General features: G+C 42.1%; 1 protein-coding gene and 1 long non-coding RNA gene across 6 annotated transcripts in view; one reads left to right on the top strand and one right to left on the bottom strand.

The window, feature by feature from the left end:
- Nucleotides 1-2,710: 2,710 nt before the first annotated feature.
- Nucleotides 2,711-10,830, bottom strand: LOC134515097 (uncharacterized). 2 transcript variants are annotated; one of them, XR_010070870.1, is made up of 3 exons: nucleotides 10,723-10,830; nucleotides 5,865-7,823; nucleotides 2,711-3,075 (listed from the first exon to the last, which is right to left on the bottom strand). It is a non-coding gene; the product is annotated as an uncharacterized LOC134515097 (long non-coding RNA). The 2 variants fall into 2 exon arrangements; XR_010070871.1 differs by lacking the exon at nucleotides 2,711-3,075 and having other exon boundaries at nucleotides 3,082-6,723; nucleotides 7,676-7,823.
- CAPRIN1 (cell cycle associated protein 1) overlaps nucleotides 10,561-10,878 on the top strand; it is a 37,687-nt gene continuing 37,369 nt past the window's right edge. Inside the window, exon 1 of one of the 4 annotated variants that reach the window (XM_063333694.1) lies at nucleotides 10,561-10,723. The gene's annotated coding sequence lies outside the window, so the exon portion shown is untranslated. Of the gene's footprint in view, nucleotides 10,724-10,821; nucleotides 10,841-10,878 lie in introns of those variants that run through there. The other 3 variants (XM_063333690.1, XM_063333693.1, XM_063333691.1) reach the window with 3 other exon arrangements.

Raw genomic sequence — 10,878 nt, 5'->3', positions numbered from 1 at the left:
TCATTTTTTTCTTGTCTACTCTCTGTTTATTTAAAGACGGTGTCTTCTTGTTTGTCTGCCTTTCTCGTCACAGTTACTACTTTAATCATCATCATCATCGGTTTAAACATCAGACTGTTTTTCAGGTAGTCTGAAGCAACTTGGAAAGCTGCTCCAGTAACAACCCTATACAAAAATCCTGGATCATATAAGGTCCTTGGTAAGTATTGTATCCCCAAGACTTATTCCAAATCGCACACTTGGCAGATTTAGATTTTGATGCAGCATTCCTTCTTTGCAACCGATGCAACACATCTCTTGGCCAAATAATGGCACTTTTACAGGCTCTTGAGTTCTGGACCAAACTAGCTCCCGCCACAGCATCACACACGCCTGGTATTGCTCGAAATCACATCAGCCTTTGCTGACTTCCTGGCAGCAATTTGTAGGCCCAAAATAACTGGAATTCAGTGCTCCTCTTTCTCCAATCTCATCTTCCACTTTCAGCTTCCTCCAGCTCGCTGTTGCACCGGGGTTTTCTCCCTCTCTAGCAGCCGTCCTACTTACTGCTGCCAAGCGCAGGTCTTGGCTCTTGCCTTCAGCTCTTCAGGTCCAACAAGGCCTCCTGTCCCCAAATGGAGTCCGATACAGATGTGGTGACGCAGAGCAAAACTCGGTGGTGGGCCCGTGAGGAGCTGATGTAAGCCTGCTTCCACGTTTGCAAGGAAAACTTTCTGTTAACCAGCAAATTGTACTCCTCGATAATTTTTTATGACATTTCCCAGCCTTCATCTTGATGACAATTTCTCAGTTATTAAGTAATTAAAACATGATGTAATTAATTTTACTGTCTAATTAGATAATTGTTCTGTCATTGCAATTCTCAGAGCGTAACATGTTATTACTGCAATCTGTTAGTTACTAATGTCAGTGAATCACAAATATTTTTTTTAAAACCTTAAATCTTGTGTTGGTCACAGATAAACTAGACGTGCTACAGGCTCCTTAAAGAAAGCTGGTCCCAAATTTCTTATTTCCTCCACTTCAGTAGGGTTTTACTCTGTGTGTTTGTGACTTGGAGAGCTGTCTGTTGAATAGATCTACTGTTCTTCAAAGACACGTATAACCCATTCATCACTGGGGTGTTGGGGAATAGAATTGCTAAGTGAACTTGAAGAGTTTGGACTTGAAGAGTCCTTGAACTTATAGTCATGACTGCAAAAGACATTGTTTTTCTTCAGAGTAGACCTTTAGCATAAGGTCTGTGATTAGTCTTCCTCAAAATAGCCCAGCTGAGCCTCAAACACTGACTGCAGTGTGAGAATTATCAGCCCATCCTTGCTCTCCTCTGGACTGGAGGTACTTTATACCAACACGGATAAATGCCTTCTGCATTCTTTTCTTGCAAGTATTCATTGTGAGACGCAATTCTGTCCACTGTGAAGAAATGTCATCTATATCATTACCTAAACAGACAGAGAGTTAGACGCTACAACAGTAGACAGAGACATAGATAGACAGACAGAAAAGCATTCAGGTACGGTCAATATATTGTGAACGTTAAAATATACCTGACTTGGCATGAGAACTGTAGTTCCTCAGAATCTTTGAAAGATAGGACATTTGTGCTTAAACGTGCTATAAGAAGAACCATAAAACATCCTGTGATTTTCTTTTCTTTTACTTCACGGTTACATTGATAGGATTTAAAGATGGTACAGTGGAATTGTCATGTACAACCTGTCCTTGGTTAAGTGCAGAGGTTTCAAATGCTGTTGTTTACAGCAGCTTCCAGTTCTTTTAGTCATGCTTACTAAGCACACTTTTATTTTCCATAGAAGAATATTTTGTATAAGAGGTTTTAAGTATTTCCTCTTCCTTTCTGACTATACTGTACTGGAAAACAGACATTAGGTTAAAAAGTGTAAATGATACGATAAAGCCTGAGATAAGCAAGTCAGTATAAACAAGTACACAAGAGCCAGACTGCAAAGAGGCATCTTCTTATCTCAGTGTGCAGGGATTTACGCATCAGCACTATTTTCTCTTTTCACATTGGGAGAAACTTTCTTATTTGAAAGCTCGTAATGAGAGTTTTTCACTTGGGAAACACAATGAAAGCATCAAGTTGATCCAGCCACTTGCAAATCCAGCTGTATACCAGGTCTTTCTAAATTAAGTTAGAGATGCTCTACCTTTTTTCATGAAACATCCTAAGTGATTGGGAAATAAAGGAGATGAGTAAGACAACATAAACTTGTCAAAACCAAACTGTGTAAAATTATTTAATTTCCTTCCACAAAGAATATCACACAGACAGAGGAGAAGCAGATGTATGTCTTTAACAAGGCTTCTAATACTATTTCACACAACTCATAAGCAAGCTAAGAAAACATGACCTAAATGAAACTACTGTAAAGTGGGCGCAAACTTGGTCTACTTAAAGAATAATGTCCAGCGATTCCCTGTCAAAATGAAAGGGGGTATGAAGCGAGGTATCACTGGAATTTGTTCATGTGTCCATGGTAGTTAATATTTTCATTATGACCTAGATGGTAGAACAGAAGGTATGAAAGTTGTTAAAAAAAACATCAAATACCTTGGAATCAAAAGTGAAATGGTCAAAAAAAGAGATTAAACTCAATGCGGACAGGTCCACTTGGGCAGCAGTAAGGAACTTCATAAACTCATGCTGAGGGATAATGTGTTAGCCAGTATTTCTGCAGAAAAAGATGTGGAGGTGATAATGAATTACCAGCTGAAAGTCAGTGTACAGTGTGATTTTGTTGCAGAAAAAGCAAACATCCTATCTGAGTGCATGTATCCCATGAGACACATAATGTAACCATATCATGATGCCATCATAGAGCCATAGAATAGTTTGGGTTGGAAGGTACCTTTAAAGGTCATCTAGTCCAACCCCCCTTCAGTAAGCAGGGACGACTTATTAATGAGGACTCAGTTGAACGAACGTACCCTGGTTTAAGCGCTTTGCTGGAAGGTATATATAAACCATTGAGGAAAACATCAAGAATAGTCAGAGGTCAAATAAACTCCACCTATATGGAAACGTTGAAAGAACTGTGGTTGCTTGACCTGCCAAAGAACACCATGAAGAAATACAGCTATATTATCATACTGTGTCAGAACGACAGCTTCACAAAGAAAAACATAGTATCTGCATCTAGGATATTTAGGATGCGAAGTAGCAGCATCAACACCAGAGCAACTGAGATTCAGGTTACATGCAAAGACAAATTTCTATCAGTAAGAATCACGAAGCACTAAAATAACCTGCCTGGGAGGCTGACATTACCAGTCCGTCCTGGGACTAAACTGCACCCTAAGTCCAGCCTGTCCTATATCAGCATTATGGATTCCTTAAAATAGCCAGTCATCCTTTACCTTCAAGTTACTTTCAAATTTACTCCTCCATTACCTTTCTCAAGTATATGATATGCAAGAAGATTTTGATGTGCCAGTTGGAGTGCATGAGGTTTGCTTAGCAATCTTCAGGTTCACTTGGAAACTAGGTGTCGTGACCATGAATAAACTATGAATATCATTAGAAAAAAACCATTCTTTTTCCAATGACTATGCACGACCAAATCAGCTGAAGTGATGAAGAGCTTAGGCACAAATTTACTGGGGACTAAGTGGGCAGGCACTAGCTGGATCCAGCCCTTTCATTGTAAAGAACTATTTGGACTCTTCTGTTCATAGATTCATAGAAATTAAGAGAAAAAGTTGGTACTAGGCATATCACAAGCCCCACATTACTCTTTCCATCTAGAGTAAAATTTGGCCTCCCTGACAGTATCTTTGGCCTCCAACTATTGATTTTTATGATACCTTTCAGGACTGGATTGAATATCCTTTCAGTAAGTGCCATTTTATCTCTGCAGTTATAGAGAATAGCATTTTGAAAGAAAAAGGATTTTTTTTGGATGCAATTAGAAGTTTTGGATGACAATCACTCTAGATGTTCTTCAGAAGCAGAGGTCTGAGACACTGTGATAAGCCTACGTCTGACTTAAAGCCTTGTGATCCTCGCATTTAAACTGGTGTGATACAGTAAAGTGGCTGACAGTTGCAAAAAAAAAAAACCCAAACTGGTAGAAAATTGCTGGTTAGGAAGATGTTTTGGTTGGAGCTGCAGCATTTGTCATAACACTACCCAATATTTTCCTTAACAGTATGGAAATAAACACAAAATTACTTGATATAATTTACAAATACAAGAAGATGAGTGAAAAAAATTAGAGGGAGGAGAGGCATAGAACAGACTGGATAGCATTGTAAGCTAGGCCCATTCAAATTAGCTAATTCAAGCAAATATAAAGCCCTAAGCGGTTTTGAGCTGCTTTTCAGCGTTGAGGTTTCTTCTTTGGTATGCATGACCAACCCACTCCCTTCCTATGTCGGGATTTTGTACATTAAAATGAATGCTTGATCTCCTTTGCATACAGTTTATGTAGCAAAGGAGTCTCCCAGCCTGGTTATTTACTTCTGTAAGCTGAAGACATTTGTAAACAATTGCTTCATGCAGGGGCCAAAGCACCGTGTGACATGAGTTGAAACAGAAACGCACTTCATAACGATTTCCCATCAATGGCTATGTAGGGAAATCTATCATGTAGTGGCATTTAATCTATTTTTGCTGTATTGGATTGGAATTATGCTAGTTTTGACTAAACATGCCATTAGACATCATTTAATCTCCTTTGAACCCAAATATCTTTTGAATTTTTTATTGATCTTGCTGCTAATACATTTGTGTTTAATATTTGTGATAAAAAAACCTGTAATTTAATTTTATGCAGACAAAAGCATATACCGAGCTTTCAATGCTTATTCAAAGAGAGGTTTATTTTGTCTGGGTTTAATTTTGTTACAAAAGTTAGCCAGCCTGTGGGTTCAGAGAGAATACGAATTTTTCTTCTCTGACCGAATTCCTTTAGGAAAAGGAAACCTAAATAAAAACAAAGCGATAACTTTCTAAAACTGCCTGATAAGCAGGAGGAACCACAGCTTTTGAAATTTGCAGAGCGGGCCCCTCTTAAGACAGTAAAACTGAGCGAAAGTTCAGATTCTCCCAGGCTCCTGTTCCCAAACAGAACTCCTGCTCGGGGCTGGTGTTGCTGTCGGTACAATTCTACTTTCCAAAATAAGTTTGTAATCTCAAAGGCAAATAAAAATATTGTTGACTGCCGTTCATTACTCCAGTTTAAATGTTGATATTTCAGAGGTTAAAGTATTTTGGTTATTTTCTAACCATAATCCTTGTATACTAAATCTCGAAACTGGAAATAGGAGGTTGGTACTTCTTATTTTCTGTGTACCACCAGTGGAAAATGATCTGCTTTTCAAATTCAGCTGTGGTTACCCCTATTCCTGTTCTTACTGTCATGTTCTCAGTGGCGTCTGAAGTCTCATAACATTCAATGAGATCAGGCAAGGAACTGGTTGATTAATAGATCTGTGATAACGCGCCAGAAGGGAAATTTCATTTTAGCCTTATGGATCCTACTGAAAAAAAAACAAACAACCCCACAGAATAAATAGAAGTTATTCATTATATTATTTAATTACATTACTCAGAATAATTCTGAGTATGAACAGGGAGCAGACGTGGCAATTAAGGAGACAACACTACGCATCGTGGGTCAGAGTTCCTGCTTTGGGGAAGTAGAGAACATATCAACAGGGTGGGAAAGCTGGTGAGATGCAGGACTGGTTGCTGTCTTGCAGAATTGGGTAACAAGAAGTTGGAAGGACCCAGGGCTGGGGTACCAGGTGTTAAAGGAGAAGCTGCTGCCCGAGCATTCACACACCATTCGAGGTGTCGCACGCATACACACACACACACACACACGCTCTCTTACTTTCAAGCGCGCTTCCTCCTTCTTCAGGCTTGAGCCTAGGTTTCCCACAGCAGAGTCTCAGGCATCAGATTTTATAAAATAATTAAATTAATTGGAAGGTACAGCAGCAAGAACCACCCTGGCTGGGTGTCTCCAAAGAGCGGGACCTTTGTGATCCGTACACCCGCCCCTCATGTGCTGTCCACATGTCTTTTAGTCCAATGGTGATTTTTGGTCTGGAGTCTTCTAAGATCTAATTGGATTCTTCTTCTGTGTCCAGGCAGGCAGGCTCTCATCTTGCTGATTTGCAGTTTCAGCCAAGGGTTGGAGCCTCCTTATCTTCTGGTTTACAGTCCTTGTGCACCTGCGCTCCCTGGCAGAACATGGAAAACTGAAGAGTCCCAGACTCGGGAAAAACAATCCCAAAACATCAGTGTGGTATCAAAACTCTTCCACATGTTAGAAGACGAAACACAGCACTGTACCAGCTGCTAGAAAAATTATGACGAAAAATCACTCTATCACGGCCTAGGCTTCAGCAAATCTAGCTACTCATGCTAAGTAAAGCTAAGCAAACAGCACAAATCACACCATATTATAATCCTATTATAATCCTAAGTGATTTATTCTAATTAAAACTTACTTATTTATGCTAAACAACTAATACCCCTCAACACAGGTTTAGGGAGACAGGAACATGTCTCCATTTGTCTGTTTTCATTGCCTGCATAGGAATAGTCAGAGCAAGGCAGGGCTGCAGGGAGACACAGCTCATCCTTGGAGCTTACAAAGAACTAACATGAGACCTCACTCTTGCTTGGAAGTAGCCATCTTCTTTCTTCCTTTCTTCCTTTCTTTCTTTCTTTTTCTTCTTTTTTACCTGGAGAAAGAACAATGGGGCAGGGGGACTGATAGTACTTCCCGGCAGGATTTTCCCTGGAGGGAGCGGCAAGGCTTGTCTTGGTCGAAAATCCCTGAGCAAGAGGGCAAAGGGAGGAAATCTGAAATGGGAAGGGCTGGGAAGGTGTGTCAGGGGTAAAAAAAGTTATCTAAAGGAGGATCAGAAAAACCCTGCCTGAGACAATACTTCAGTGAGCAGGTTTTATGTCCCCACAGAATATTTATACAATAGTTGAGCCCCAATTACACCAATAAGCTTAAGACTTTCTTCCCCTCCACCTTCTTCTTTGTGTAACTTGCTGGTTATGTGCATTTTAAATACATGTATCTCAGGTTTTGCCCTTCTGAGGGCTGAAAACCAAGAAACAACAGAAAAGATGTATTCAGACTTTCCAATTGCAGCTGATAAAAATAATGATGAATGAAAACGCAGCATGGGAGGTATTCCCCTGGAACATGAAAAGCAAAGCTAAGTGTCTCCTAAATCTGGATCCCACACTGCTGTCAGGGAGGTGGAGGCCTCCCACATCTTGAGCAGTTTTGTGGTCTAAAAGGTTGACATTTCTGGGAGTGCTACATAAGCTTTTGCTGGGGGGACTTTCTCTCTTTTGCCTTTCTACAGTGACTAAACAAATATGAGTCCAAACTCCAGACCTGACCTTCATTTACACAGCTCACAAACATGAAATACAAAGCCAGCTCCCTACAAATAAGATTTGATCTGCACCATAATTATGCAGAAGTGTGATTTCAACCAGCTAGCTAACATCAAAGGAGTCAAAGGCAGAGAGACCCGAATCCAGATTTACAGGGAGATCATACCACACGTGGTAACTACAGGGGTACTTACCTCTCAGAAATGTAAAAGTTGGGACCCACATGCTAATTACAGGTTTGTCATGCTAGAGGTTGCCAGGATAAAGCTTACTCACGTATCAGAAGCGGTTCAACACTTCCTTAAAGTAAAGAGGATGAGGTCTCAACTCTTCTTTGAGGGTGGGGAATTCTTATGTAGGGTTTTCGCTGTCAGGCATTGATGATCGATATTGTTGGCACAGAAGTACAACGCATTTGTGGTCACTGTTTTTTGAGGAAAAGTATGAAAGAGGTAGATGAATACATGACAGCATGACCTGCCTAAAATTATGAGCACGTTAAGTATTAAGAGATGTTTTAAGAGTTGAGATTGACTATGCACTACAGTTTGTTGGTGTGAAAGTTATTTTTGAGTGAATTTTGGAAGTATGGAAGTTTTACTTCTAAAGTCAGCACAGACTAGGGAACCACGCGTACTTCAGCTGTTCCCGGGCTGCTCCAAGAGACTGTGGAATGGTCTGGAGAGCCGGTACAGAGCCGACGCAGAGGGATTGCAGCACAGTACTGACAGTGAATTATGCTATAATACAACAGTGACAGGTATTTTTGGTATAAAGTCGCTGTGTTATGGTAAGAATCTGTTACATGAATTTAGTAAGGCTAAATTAACAAGTCTTTTTTTAAAGTACAATATGAAAGTCCTCCTTTTGCAGCCCCTGTGTAAGGTAAGTACTTAATGCTTTGCTTATAGTTACTTATGCTTTAGCATGTAAATTTAGCAGTAGTCTCAATCCCATCTTTGGCTAACCAAACCAGCATCCAGTGTAATTATGAAGAGCTTTGATGCAGTAATTGTCATGTAATTATTGCTCATGTAATCTCAAGTAATAACTGCTCTCAGGAGCAGCATTTCTAACTTTTTTTTTTTTTGAGACCATGAACATTTGCTATTTTGTGCTATGCTGTCCCACGAAGAATCAAGACCAGGGCTTTATTCTGGTCCAAAATGTATTCTTAATTTATTGCTACAACTTCTCCCATCAGCTCTGATTTCCCTTTTATTCCACTTTTTTTTTTTTTAGTTCCTCAGCAATACCGGTTTTGAGTACAAACTAGGATCCTACATCTTAGCCGAAACACTTGCCTAAACTGTTGAGTGCCCAGAGTTTATGCAGAATTGCAACGGCAATGTAACAAAAAGGAGAAATGAATAGGAATGGATGAAACAATTTCATATTATTTCAAAGCATCATATATTGTGGTCACAAAGCCTCAATCTGCTTCACATGCTCACGAAGAAACCGCATTTGACTTGGGAAAAAGGAGATTTCAACACCTGTGTGAGGGGCTTAGAGAAGTAAACGCATAAAAAGTAAATATTGTAAATATATTTAAAAAAAATTATTGGGGAATAGTGAAAAGAAACGGACTTTCAATATTTGAAGATATTTCTTTTATACTTCATTTATTCAACTGAAATAATTGGGGTGGGTGATTTCTTATACTTGTTTTATAACCTGTTATGCAAAAAGAGGTGATTTGGAAAGCAAATAATCTAATACAAAGTGACAACGCATTGAGCTGCTACGGAAAATGAAGGCATACATGAAAAGTATAGGAAGCAATATGTACAGATGGAATGAATTAAAAAAAATCTGACCGAAGCTAACTTCTACAGCATGAGGTCAAAAAACAGTTTCTTGCTGGATTATCAACTGGAATTAACTCCTGGGAAGCAAGAATCAGAATGGAAACAAGGGCAAGGCCTGTGCAATTATGTGCAGTGGTTTGGTGAGGAAGGCTGATGAGACATCTCTATTTTGGTGGTGGAGAATCATTAGGTTGGCCCAGTTATTCAAGAAACTGCACTTTTCCTTGTGTTAATATAATTGATTGTGTGGATCCGTGATTAAACAGATACAAGAAAACTTCAGCTTTAAAAAACAATGGTACAAATATAATCTTAAACTGGTATTACAAACAAAAATTCCATCTCCAATTTGCAGTTACTGGGCATTGAACTTCCAGGGCCTTATCTTCCAGAAGTCTTCCATCCATTAATTCCAGAAAGACAACTGAATAAATACCAAACCCTTTCCAATGCTAGCTCCCTAGCCCACTGAAGGCAGTGACATTTCATTTCCAAGCTGTACTTCACTAAAATGGCATAGTATTCACTAAAAAATTTCCTTTACTTCATAGAAAACCTGATGCTATTTCAGTACAATGTCTTTAAGTTAACAAATAATATTATTTGTTGTCAGCATGGAAGTAAACGTTCAGCAAGTGCTAGCTAGACGCAGTGCAGCTTTGCGTCACAAAAACGTGTAAAACTAAACTAAGCGATGTTGTGTAGTCTTCAGGGGTTGTATCCTGAGACAGATGCAGGTACCTCTAACGCAAACGGCAGCATGAAAGACAAATGAGGCAACTGTTTCCAGCGACTGAAACGCAGTTATTAAGCCCCAATTACACCCGTGGCACGCCACCTCTCCGGAACCCTCCCACAGTTTTAGGGACGTGCCTTAAAGGCGTGAATACACAGAAAACATGTTTTGAAGCCCTGCTTCTGCCGGGAGCGGTGCGACGGGGCCGGCTCCGGGGCGACTCCCCTCCGCGCCTCATCGCCTCAGCGAGGCAGAGCCCGGCAGCGCCCCGCTCCTCAGGGGCGCCCACCACCAGCCCGACGCCGCTGGTCGGTCTCACGGGAGGCACAACGCAGCGGGGGAGTAGCAAGGAAGACAGGGCCAGCCCCACAATGGGTCCCAACCCGGTGCGGACCCGCGGACCCGCCTCGGCATCTGCGGGCGGAGTCCTGAGGCAAGCTGCCCCGCCCGCCTATTGTGTCTGGCGCTTAGGCGCCCGCCGCGCCGCCTGAAAGACCCGCCCGAGAGGAGCCCAAAGCGCACCGGCAGGCGGTCTCAGGCATCCTCCGCGGACAGCCGCCAGCGGTCAGGACCCCGCGCCGCTCGCTCCCGCGCCCGCCTCGCCTTACGCGCTGGGCGTGCGCGCCGCCGCTCTCTCCCCTCAGCAGCGCGGCGGTAGCGGGCGCAGCGCGGGCGGCGGGGCCGGTAGTCGGCTGAGGCGGCCATTCCTACAGCGGCAGCGCGGCGCGCTAAGTTCCTCCCCCCGCCCCTCCTCCCGGTTCCCCCGGGCCACTCACGGTGAGGAGGGTGGCGCGGCCCCTCCGGACACCAGCGGGTCCGAGCTGAGGGGAATGACCGTTGCCGGAGCGCGGCGCGAGGCTGCCCGCTCACGTGACCGCCCCACGATCTAATTGGGTGGGTGGGTGGGCGGGCGCGCGCCGGCAGGTGCGGCA

The sequence above is a fragment of the Chroicocephalus ridibundus genome, chromosome 4 (genome assembly GCF_963924245.1).
Source record: "Chroicocephalus ridibundus chromosome 4, bChrRid1.1, whole genome shotgun sequence".
Classification (NCBI taxonomy): Eukaryota; Metazoa; Chordata; class Aves; order Charadriiformes; family Laridae; genus Chroicocephalus; species Chroicocephalus ridibundus.
Note: the sequence above shows the minus strand (reverse complement) of the source record. Positions and strands in the feature narration are given on the sequence as shown.